Source organism: Copadichromis virginalis, linkage group LG2, assembly GCF_057382275.1.
Source record: "Copadichromis virginalis isolate Kocher_CV1m ecotype Utaka linkage group LG2, C_Virginalis_male_GT1.1, whole genome shotgun sequence".
Taxonomy (NCBI): Eukaryota; Metazoa; Chordata; class Actinopteri; order Cichliformes; family Cichlidae; genus Copadichromis; species Copadichromis virginalis.
In genome coordinates, this window is record NC_140619.1 from 27234768 (window position 1) to 27247651 (window position 12884).

A 12884-nucleotide genomic window follows, 5' to 3' on the forward strand; every position below is an offset into this window, starting at 1 on the left:
GAATCCCACCAAGGAATTCTGAGCTGGAACTTCCCAAAACATGAGCAGTCCCTTAATGGTCTGGGATCACAGAGCAAAAGAGTATGATATAAAACCTTTTGCACTATAATGACATTGTAAATTGGTATACCTTGTCATTGATTTTTTTTTCTCCCTTGCTCTGAACCTGTCTAGCAACTATCTATTGCCGTGTGGCATTAAGAGTTTATGGATTGTTTGACAAAGCCAGGTGTTTGATGAGCATTCGTATCCTCCGGAGACGGAAAGCAGACGCTATTCCATTAAGAGCAAAATGCCTTTTGAAAACAAATAAAAACAGGGCCTCTCTCATCATTACATCTAAAGCGCTTAATCCTACACAGAGGAGACTCTCCCCTCTTCTGAAAACCTTTTCTTTGTATCCATCACACGTGGATTTCTTTCTTGGAGCTTGTCTGCATACCAAGTTGGCGATGCTAACCTCTGGATGTAAAAGGCAATCATGCAGCTCTTAGGTTCTGCAAGAGGTGCATCGTTTCTCTCTTTTTTTTTTAGTTCTAGAAAAGTATAGTATTGAGTTTGAAAGGTGCATTAATTGCAACAACGGGCGCTTTTGTTCCTGCAAAATTAAAGCGTTCCCTTTTTGTGCTGACAATACAAAGAAACTCTGAATAAAAGCTAGAGTAAAAGTTTCCTTATTATTTTTCACACAATTTTTGCAAAACATATATTTAAAAAAAACAACAACCCCAAAAACAAATCACCTGGCACACAAACCCACACTGAGATTTACCTACATAGAGTTTCCATTCACCAAAAGGGTAGCAGTTGTATTGGTAACAGTTGACATGCCATTTTTGGTCCTAAGGGCTCTGCTTTTAGTGTCTGTGAAAATTGCGGGAAGGCCTTGTAGTCACATGAAATTTTACAGCAGGCATGGAGGCACTCTCATTGTTGTGTTTGCTTCTCGCAGAAGCTCCAAGGCTCTTAAGCTAGAAAACAACAATGGCCCCGTTGTTCTGTCTCCTCTACATTCATCCCTGGTAAAAGGAACATAAAACTCCCTTCCCTCTGCGAGCCCCCGCTAGTTGCACTCGTATCAGCGCAGTTCAGGCACAGAGGAATAGTTTTCAAAGTGTCACCGTTTAGGGCATGGTTTGGATGTCAGCAGTGAAATGAATAAATAATGTACCCTCCAGTTTCATTTGATGTAGCGGGATCTGATCTGATATGACTTTTCATTCGAGCTAGCTAACATCCAGATGTTAGTGGATGTTAGTTTTTACCCCCCCTTAGGTTGCTAATGAAACACGGAACAGGAAAGGATGTTTAGAAAAACAGGCGAAAAATAATAATAAGAAAAAGGGTAAAAGAGAGGCAGATCAAGGCGAGTTTATTTTAGAAGAATTTGGAAATCAGTGTAGATGTGTGATCAAAGTTATGCATGGGTTCCCATACAGTATCTACAGTATGTGCTGTCATTGCTCTGGGCTTCGTTGGTGCAGAGTAGGCACAGAATAGGAAGGGAGATTCAGCATCCAGTGTGTGTTTGGTGCAGTTTTTGAGGAAGTGCAGACAACCCGAGGCCAAATTTGCCTGCAGTGTTTGGACATGGCCTACTTCTAAGCGTGCAGTCATTAATGTGGTCTTCTACTCTGCTTAAAGTGCACAAATGGGATTTTAATTCATGCCATATGCATAGTGTCTATGCTGTAGCTTCCCGTTCTGTTGAATTCAAAGATTTTATCTTAGAGTACATATGGTGAGGTCAAAATATCACTGGTTTCACTTCCTATCTTATAATACAACCTTGAGTACCCTCAGCGAGCTGCCGCATCTGAGGACGTATGTGTTCAGCCTACTCTTGTCTTATGGACTTTGTAGCGCCTGTGTGTGTGTTTGAATAATGTCCTGCAGGAGACACTCTAAGTACAATGTCTAGGACTTAGGCGTCAGCAGTAACATCAGGGCAACCTCTCCTCTCCTCTGTGTGCAATGGCATGGGGATATTACAGCATTAGAAAGCATGAATTATAGCCGTGTTGTTTAGCTCAGTGTCAGGGGACAGAGACGTGTTTCCGCTATCACCATGGCATCAGTCAAAAGTTAGAAAAAAAGGAATGGAAAGATTATGAAATGCTTTTTAGGTATATCCCTCAGCATGCTGGTTTTGGAAACTCCTGATAAATTTAGGCCAATTTCACTGAATAATGGTATATTGAATTAGGATGCCACATTTGTCAGAAACTATTTTGAGCTTAAGGCAGTTCTCCTGTTTGATCTGAAGGCTGCTGTACAACCATACAGCCAGGTACGACTGGGTATTCTGCATCACAGTGAATGGATCTGAGCATTTCCCAAAGACGGGCAGGCGGTGAGACCAACAAGTAAAATAACAAAGGATGCATTACCTAATAGAGTTGGCAGAAATGCAGAGTTCAGGGTAGTCTGATAAAGCTGGGTTACAGTACTTTTAATCAATCACTAAGAACACGAGCCAATTTAGGAAGGAGCCTGACAGTCAAGCTAGGCTTTCAGACAGGATTAGAAATAGTGAATAGAGAGTAAACATATCTGCCAGGGCTAGCTGAAAGGACTGCTGTCAGGGGACAGTGTTCCCTCCTCCACGTGTGATATTGAGGCATGTCTCCTTCATCCGCACCCACCCCCAACTCCTCCAGCCAACCCTAACCTCCCTGTTTCTAAATAATAGTAACAGTAGCAGTCTCATTTACCAGCTTTGCTCCAGAGATATTTTTTTCCAGTGAATTCAGATCAGTGTTAGCAACAAGACAAAGATGGTTGCCTCCGTTGTTTATGCTATCCCTTCAAGAAAAGGCACTGTCATTTAAAATGTCCCTCTGAGCTCATCATCACGTGGAGTCTCCAGACAGACTAATAATATCAAGAATATCAGGGTGAGCATGCAATGAACAGAGAAATACAGCTGCTTTTCTAAAAGACAACTGGGAGAGACACTGGTGGGAAAACAATAATAATCCAGAGCGCCTTTTAAATGTTTACCATACATTTTTGGATGCTGGAGGTTTCTGTTGACTTTTAAGTTTTATGAATTAAAATTTGATATAAAATGATTTTGATGTTGAGTTTTATGGAAGAGAAATTAGAACACTTACTGTACCTTAAAGTCCAGCATTGGCCTGTGGGCGTCAATGGGAGAAGCAGCCAGCGGCTGTGACGGTGCTGGATAAAGGGGATGCTTTAGCTATGGCAGCTGTCTGTCCACATCTCCTCTAAACTCACCCGGCTTTAGCTATAATTAAACCTATAATGCGAGGAATGACGATGTAAATGCCCAAACCATATTTACATGTAAAAAAGCAGATTATTACTGGATTTAAGATAATGCCATCAGGAATTTTTGTTTCTGATGTTTTGTGGGTTTTCGTCTTTCATCTGTATTCAGGCTGTCTCGACGCTAAGTACATCACACCTTCTTTTGATCTTTTTTAGATTGGAAAGCATTGAAGGGAATACCAGCTTCTGAAATGTCAAAGATTTTATGTTAAATAGTTCTTCTTAATATTAAAGTACTATTAATTTCTTAAACGCCTCCTATTAATGGCTGATAGAGGCCATGTAGAGCAGTATTAGTCAGTTTGGTCTTTGTTTATGCTGAAGATGAAGGTCACCCCCTCATTAGAGCAGCAGCATCTTTTTTGATGTTGTGATATACATAGTAATCAAGTGTGGCTCACCTTGCTGTTTACTGTTGACCTTTAGTTAAAAGCACATCACTGTCGGGTTGTTTCAAAACTTAATTATGCTCCCATAAAACTCCTGGCATCATGTGCAGACCTCATTTAATCTTCTGTCATTAGGCTAAAGTAACCCTGCGGTCCCTCTGTAAATAGGACCCCCCCTCCACCACCATGTTCTCAGATCCATTATTTTTTTAGTAGTGTGGGTATATGTGCTTTGGGTTTTGCCATATCAAACACACTTGTGTACATCTCTGCTTCCAGCTTTGTATTCAGAAATTCTGCTTGTCACACAACAATACACTCTGGCGCCTCTCACTTCTCTGCAACTACCAGACATTTGCATGTCAATAACATCATTCTACCACTGTGCTTTTGGCATCTGCGAAATACTCTGCAAGGAAGCCAAGTAGTCGCAGTGTTTGAAAGGAAACATCACAATAATGTGTCGTGTGTTGCCGCTTTCATTAACATGTTATTTTCTCAAAATTCACCTTGGTTTAATTGTTCATCAATCACAATTAAGGACTCTCAGGCGTATGATTTAGGGCCGCTTAAGAAGAACAGCTAACATTTAAGTACATGTCTCCAGGGAGAAGGTGAAGCTATTTCTAAGCTGCTCTATATGCTGCAGTGGAGTCCCGTTCCAGCAACAGCACGCTTGTAGAGACTCTGATGCTTTCAGATCAAAACATTTAAATTGCCGTAATTTATGTTCTCGAAGTAAGTCTTGAGTCGGACATCATATTTTACCTGAATGTGGAATATTGCTGTTTCCAAATTACCGCTGCAAATGTTAAGGTACTTAAGGCATTATTAGCTCATTAATTTAACAAGTAGCATCTGGGTCATGTCTCTGCTTCCTATATGTATAATTCTGTAAGTCGTTCGCACCGAATGATAAAGCTGATCTTTGGATTCTCAGTCAGAGCCGCGGCCTACTTACCTTAAATTACTGCTCTTATTTAGCTCATTAGGCCACGGAGAGATTCATTTTCCCAGCATACTTACAGTATATGTTCATGCAGATGCACAAAGCCACAGTGGTGCCCCAGAGGCTTTCTTCATCTTCGTCTTTTTTTGCAAAAAAAATTAATGAATTTCACATTCTTTTGGACAAGATGATCTGAATTTTTAATCTCCGTCTTGAGAAAACATAATTCAAAATGCAGTGGATGAAAGTGGTGAATTACATGCACTCAGCACAGGACTCCACTGCTTTTCTGAAATTTTTTTTTATTTTTTTTGGGGGGGGGGATCAGCTCTTCAAACCACTGTGGCATTATATGGTTTGCAATGTTCCTGTGTTCTTTTGTTTTTTGCTTGTTATTATTTTTTATTGGAAGATGGTGGGTGTTTGGGGCATTTGGAAGAATTTCTTTTGTCTGCTCCTACTGGGAGATATCTACTAATGATTCCTATGTCAAATGTGTATTTTATGCAGTTTGTTACTTTGTTATTAAAACTGTTCTTCTTCTTTAGCCAGTCTTTTGGTTTTTTTTTAAAGCACTCCTCAGTCTGAGTTCATTTTAATGCGTATTAGTATTTGATACTGGCACTGCAAATGGTTTTTTGTAGGGCAACGAAGGAATGGTTGCTTTAACCCAGAGTAGAAGAGTCAATACTGGCCATAGGAGCTGATCCATCTAAGATTTTATAATGTGGTGCCAATGAACTAGGAACCTTGATTGCGAGAGATCAACTCTCTGTTGTAATTACCAGCCAGACCTCAATTAACTCAAAGCAAACCCTCAGTTCAAGTCTATATGTTTGTTAAGTGTTAATAGCTGCTTTAAGAAAAATGTTTCCCCACTCCCATCCACTTAGGCCAGTCTGATAAATGTGCAGAGTACTGCATATTGTTAGATGCATTACTTAAAATGACATACTTTAAGTATTCAATACAGAGTTTAAATTGGAAATAAGCCATTTATCCCCACCAATATCCCCATTAATCTCTATAACTATAATCAATCAGTGCAAATTTAAGCGTTTTCTTCTCAGGCACTAACTGCCAGGGAACTCCAGGACAAGCAGCATTTAGCCAAAAGAGTGCAGCAAAAGTAATACACAGCAGTTCACATTTGAAGCAATGGTCATAAACTTACACTTGCTTTATATACGTAGTGCCATGCCGGTACTGTTCAGGTTCCTTGCTCTTGCCTGAATTTTATTAGGAAAGAATCCCAGAAGGCTAAAAATCCATCCTCTTTTCCACTGTAAGCCAGAAATTGATGTTTGTGCTGCCATGTTATACGTGCTGTCCTCACAGTGGAGGAGATGAAGGAAGCTGTTTGAAATATCTGCTGAATTCTCCTTGGTATGCTCGAGTGGTTCCTCATGCGTTAAAGCAAGCCCAATCACATGAGTTTTCCACTTCACAGATGTAAGATGATTTGACCAACTACAGAAAACAAAACATTCAGAAAAATGTTCGTTGTAGTAAATTGGACATCCCATGGTTGCATTTCTAATGCACTGATTTACTTAGTCAAGTAGCTAAATGACTACCCACCAACCACCTAAATGAGTGATTACATTGTTTTCTACACCAAAATTATAAACACTCAACAGGCATTTTGCGATGTTCCCCTTTTCAGGTGCTCAGTGAAACAAAATCAGCCAATCAGAGGCAACTCAGTGCATTTAGGCGTATAGATATGATCAAGACAAAATCCTAAAGTTCAAACTGAGCATCAGAGTCAGGAAGAAAGGTGATTAAAGTTACTTTGAATGTGACTGTTCGTGCCAGCAGTAGATCAGCAGCTGCTAATGAGAATATGTTATGTTGTGTGATCAGCAGATCTACTGGGATTTTCCCACACAACTATCTCTAGGATTTACAGAGATTAGTAAAAAAAAGAAAGAAAAGAATATCCTGTTTTCAGAGCGAAAATGTCTTCTTGATGCCAGAGGTCAGAGGAGAATGGCCAGAGTGCATCAAGCTAGGAAGCTTGGTCTCAAAGCAGTTGGACTACAGCAGCAGAAGAGCACATTAGGTACTACACCAGTAAGCTAAGAACAGGAAACCGAGGCTACCATTGCCACAGGCCTCATAAAAGTTGGGCAAAAGAAAACTGGAAAGCATCCCCCAATAAGTCACGATTTCTGCTGCAACATTTGGATGGTAGTGTGAGAATTTGACATCCATCCTTGTATCAACAGCTTAGGCTGTGATATGATGGTATGGTGGTGGTGGTATAACGGTATTGGGATATTTTCTTGGTAACACTTTTGACCAATTAATACCAAGTGAATATCATTTAAACACCACAGCATACCTGAGTATTTTTGCTAATGATGTCCATCCCTTCATGTCCCCTGTGATCACATCTTCTAATGACTGCTTTTGGAAGCATAAAGCTCCATGTCACAAACCCCCAAACAACCGCAGACTGGCTTCCTGAAGATGACAATGAATTCGTTGTACTCAGCTGTTATCAGATCTTAACACCTTTGCGAGGTGGTGGAATGGGAGACTGGTATCATGAATGTGCACCCAGCAAATCTGCAGCAAGTCTGTGACTCGTTCATATCAATAGGGTCTAAAAATTCTGAGAAATGTTTCCAGAACTTAGGTTAAATCTATGTTATAATGAATTAAGGTTGTTCTGAAGGCAAAAGGAGATCTGAATGAGTGAGATGTGCCTTGCTAGTAAAAGGGATAGTGACGAGTATAATATGTGTTTTTAGAATAATGATAAGCATTTAAGTGTATGTTGCATATTGCTAATGAGAATATGTTATGGTGTGTGACTTTGCCTGCAACAAAGGCATCTTCAACTTATAAGATCAACCTTAATACGTAATTACACAGTTATGCAGTGAAGAGTGAAAAGCATTATATAAACAAAATCACAGGATTTTAATTATTATTGTTACAGTCATTACTTAACTGAGGCCACCTTCATCTTCTGCTCTTTGGTAAGCAATGCTATGAAACTGTGTTGGCAGGGTGATGGAAACTGCACACAAAAGACTTTGTCAAGAGAACAGATCTCTCCCTGCAATCGGCATCTGTGGGAGCTTGGATAATGAGTATGCCATGTGTAAAGTCTTAATGTGTTTACATACAGCTAGATTAGAGACGGACCCAATACTTGCCCCTGCGGTTTCTCAACGAATCCCTGTGGGCTTCTTGAGTGATTAGCTACTTTAAGATTTTTCAGTAGGAGTGTCTTGTGGGACTCTGTAGGGGATCAATAGGAGTTGGGATGATGAACTGTTTGGGAAAGTTACGTATATATCATTTTTTTTAAATGTAAACTCCTCCGTCCTTTCCCATCTAATTGAGATGGTTAGCTCTGATTAATATTCCTGTACCCCCACATATTGTTTCCCACATCATATTACTTACTAAACTGTATCTGACACTCAGAGGCATACACACACACACACACACACACACACACACACATTCAAGTGAAAGAGAGAGAGGGAATATAGATGTAAGAATGGGCTCTCTGCCTCGACTCGCAGCTTTAAAACTTCTAGATCAAATCTGTCCCTATCATTTAAGTCTCGAAGAGCAAACAGTTGTTTCAAGCACCGTCAGCAGTTAACAGAATGGCCATTATTTATTTGCTGTGCAGCCGCAGAATTCATCTCAACACATGCTCACCTGGAATCTGTCTTTATTTGGCTTGCCAAGCCGATCTTCCTGCGTTACTTTGGCTGCTCGGCTGGTAATGATAGTCATGGACACCTTTATCCAGCACTTAGGAGAAGGGGTGGAGACGCACAGCTTAGCAGGTGGCCACAGCCGCACCATTGTCGTCTCCCATTTGCTTCTTTAAAAATATGTCAGCATCACCGCGGTGATTAGCAGTCAGTATGTGCCGCATTTTTGTCCTTGATTTAGTGCCAAATCTCCTAAGTAATAATGACTGCACAACTCTGTGTCTGACGAAAAAAGGAAGAGAAGGGAAGAGTGGCCCCTTATTGGGGCGGTCGTGGCTCAAGAGTTGGGAGGTCGCCTTGTAATCGGAAGGTTGCCGGTTCGAGCCCCGGCTTGGACAGTCTCGGTCGTTGTGTCCTTGGGCAAGACACTTCACCCGTTGCCTACTGGTGGTGGTCAGAGGGCCCGGTGGCGCCAGTGTCCGGCAGCCTCGCCTCTGTCAGTGCGCCCCAGGGTGGCTGTGGCTACAATGTAGCTTGCCATCACCAGTGTATGAATGTGTGCGTGAATGGGTGGATGACTGGATATGTAAAGTGCTTTGGGGTCCTTAGGGACTAGTAAAGCGCTATATAAATACAGGCCATTTTATTGCTCACTACACTGGTTCCCAGCAGGAGCCTTATGATGCCGCAGTTTGGTTTTGACATTTTGTGAATGTTGTTTCTGAAACATGCCAATCTCATTGATTTAATATGGCATGCTATTTTTGTCGAGCCCAGGAGCTTATGTAAAGAGTGTGTCTGTGAGCTAACACATGCACAGTGCATACATTCATCACTGATTTTGGTGTGTAAAGATCCCTTGCATATTTGAAACAAACATGTGTAAGCAGACCATTTAGAGAGATATGTATTTTCCACAGTATTGAAAACAAAGAGACCAGAGAGTAATCCTGTCATAAAAAGAGCTTGTCTGAAAAAGTGGCCTTAGCATCTTTTGGTAGCACAAATCAAAGGTGAAGACAATTTTAACAAGTTCAAGCTAAAGTTACCACCTGGATACTTTGGTCTGCTTTCCATTATATTGACTGTTCCTTAAAAGAACAAGAGTTTTGTCTATAAAATAGGATTAGCTCATTCAGTATAATGATTTAAATGTCCGCTCATTATTTATTTACTTATTTTGCCCATCCTTTCGTGACAATGCCAAGGTATTACAATGATTTACATAATTATCCAGGTAGCACACAACATTGCTGTTCGTTGATAGACAAGCTCTGCCTGAGTTTTTGAAAGTTTTCCAAATGGCATAGGCTCCAGCCCCCGTGCAACCCTGAATTTGATAAGTGGCAGAGGATGGATGGATGGATGAATGGATGGATGGATGGAAAATAGTAGCACTCTGTCTTAGATTTTTGCTCCTCCCTCTGGTTGACCATGAGCATGTTATGTCACACGGGTAATCAAATGTGTAACTCAGAGAATCTGAGTTGAATTGGCTATCTTCGATTGATGCTTTAAAACACTGACCTTCAGTGGGCTGCCCTAATCATTTTTTTGCATCGCATTACATTGTCCCTCGGTTTCCATGTAACAGCGCTGCATTTGTAATCACTGATTACACCCTCTGAGGTCGGGATGGCTCACTTCATTTGAAGTTAGATGTTCCAGAAGACTAATGCAGCTTTTGTTAATGCTTTTGTTGCAGACTAGTTACTATAATAACAGAGTGTGGCGAGTCAGATGCCCCATCTACTCAGAACTCTTATTGGTTCCTTTTTTATCAGAGTCCATTCAGCCTCTCTCTAAGGGATGTCGGAGCGTAGGAGTACATTTGGCTCAGACTTTTATTGCGATGCAGAAATCTCTCTGCTGTAGGAGAACAAAGGGTCTTCTACAGTAAGTGTGCACGGCTCTGGACTCAGACCAATATAAAGAGAAATAAAATGTGTTTTTTTTTCTTTTCTATACATGAGATCTGTACTCACATGATGCACCAGTGTGGCCATTTTGAATAATGCTAAATATGATTTGGACTGCCAGAAATTTCGCATGTCCCATTAATCAGTCACTGGAGAATTGGGGAGGAGGGTGTTTAATGGCATGTACTTGGTGGAGTGCCGTCTTGCATTAAGGGCTAATAACCTGACTTAGAGTCAGCACAGCACCCACCTACCCATCCTCCCCCCCTCCTTCCGCCTCCATCACTCCAGCTGTATTTATTACGGGCTGCAAGGCCACAGTGATGAGACGATCAATATTTCTGGGATGATGAGGGAGAACTCATGCAATCGCTCTCTCTCTCTGTTTCTCCCTTGGCAGTGCTTCAGCAGGTAGAGAGATCAAAGCGGAGGACCTCTGAGATGCTGTTGGAGAAGAGACTGATGAAGTCCTCTGTGCTGTGTGTCCTCTAAACACACACACTCCATCACAGTGTCCTATGTCCTTGCTATGTCCTGATTAAAAAGTTTGACCTGATGTATTTTATCTTGACTAGAATTAGTCCCATCACTCCTATTCTCAGACGGTGTGAGAAAATCCAAACAGAAAATACTTCATTTAAAATTGCGATGGAAAATTGACTATCTGTGTCTGCAAATGTGTGAATGGATGGCCTTTATGAAGCCTCCTTTGTCAAGCATTTCTGTTTTTTCAGGGAATCAATATGTGGAGCTTTTTTGTGGCATAACTTGAAATCAAACACAAATCATGTGCAATTGAAGCAGAAACTGTTTTTGAAAAACAACCTGACATATAGGCCTGGTCATTAGCTTTCTGTCATTAGAATTTAATAGTACTTAAATACTTAGCTTTAATGCAATGTATCCTGCCGTTATGAAGATTAGAATACTAGGAAAAATCTGTTTTAGAAGTAGTTTCATTGGTATTTATTTGACCTTGTGGTAATTTAAGAGTATAGTTTGTGGTGCTTTTGTTTTTTTTAAAGGATGTCGACATTTTATTGGTATTAATAGGCTGAATATGAATAAGGTGGAGTGATTGTTAGACATACAGCAAATTTATTTTAGTGTATCTCTAAAATATATATCTATATAGTAGGATTTTGCACAAGGCTGTTGTGTTAAATAGACAACAAATCACTTTTAAAAACAGGAAAAAATATCATCAGCAAGCTGCTGTGCATATTTACGGTATAATGCACTATTTTTTCTTCGGCGAACACAAGAGCAAACGTTAAGCTTAAATAATTTATTTAAGTGCTGTTATTTTGAGTTTAGTTGTGTTTAAGCTTTAATTACTGGAGATGCAGAGCATGGTTTCTTGGTCAAGAAAATAAGCCACAATGACCAAAACACTTAGCAGTTGGTTAGTTCTCGTCTTGAATATGGCAGCATTCCCATAACGGTGCGGTGTAAAGAGCGGAGGGAGTGTAGCGAAGGTGATTTCTTGTCTTAGTTCAAGTACATGTTATTAGATTTTACAGTAATAAACTTTTCTGTATGGTTGCAAGCAAGCTATCAAAACTATAATGTTAGACTTGTATTGTACTGTGATTTTTCTATTCTTTTACAGTTATAAGCTGTTGATATAGAAAACAATAACTGCAAAATAGCAGTTCAAATTTGATCGCTGTAGCTGCTGGTGCTTTGCTGTTAGTTAATGGGGAAATTTGGTTTATACATGGTTTAAAATGGAGCACTGTAACAAAAAATAATTTCCCCCAGGGATCAATAAAGTATTCTGATTCTGATTCTGATTCTGATTGTAGTTTTTATTTATCATGCTTTTGCAGGTTAGTTCTTATAGTGCTGTGTTTTAACAGTATCTGATTATGTTCAAGTGTTTCACATTAGCTCGGCCTTTGAATGCTGTGGAATTGGTTTATTGCAGGTCCATGTCTTGTGTAAAATTTACATAATAAACAACATGTTTTATATAAAACACAAACACACACACACATATACATATATATACATGAGTGAAGTGAGATAGGTTTTCTGCTTCTGGTACAGGGATCCTACTGAGCAGTGACCCGACTTTGCCAGATTGGCTTTTTTTTAATTTTGAAGCCTTTTCCACCCCCCCACCCCCCACCCCCCCAGCAATGAATACCTTTTAGTCCCCACACTGGATATGGATGGGTTTTTTTCGTGTATTATCATTTAACAGGGACTCTGTGTGCCACAATCTCTGAGCAGAATTGTCCAGCACACATGTTCCATTTATCCAAGTGTTATTGAAAGTGGCCTGATTTTGAGTATTTACTAAATATGTGCATGCACGTATGCATTATGTTTTTGATCTGAAGTGAGGTTTTGCATATACAACTAAGCATATAGATTTCACCGGCAGACTGTCTGCTGATCCACAGCTGCGGCGGATGGTAATAGCTGCCTAGCGATAACAGCACCTCCAGAAACGTCAGGATTGGTTTCTCTCAGCGGTTAGGTGCCCTCCAACGGCTGCTGATACATTATAAATCATTTACACAGTCATTTTGGAATGCAATATCCTCCTCTAAATGCTGGCTTTTCTTCTCCATTGTTATTAGAGCAAACTCTGCAGTAGGCACACAAGGTTGAGAGGGACCCTAAGCCACAGAAA

General features: G+C 40.3%; 1 protein-coding gene across 3 annotated transcripts in view; it reads left to right on the forward strand.

Moving 5' to 3' along the window:
• The window catches only part of nlgn3a (neuroligin 3a), a 133152-nt gene that overhangs the window by 9751 nt on the left and 110517 nt on the right, over positions 1-12884 (forward strand). The gene's annotated exons all lie outside the window — the stretch shown is intronic.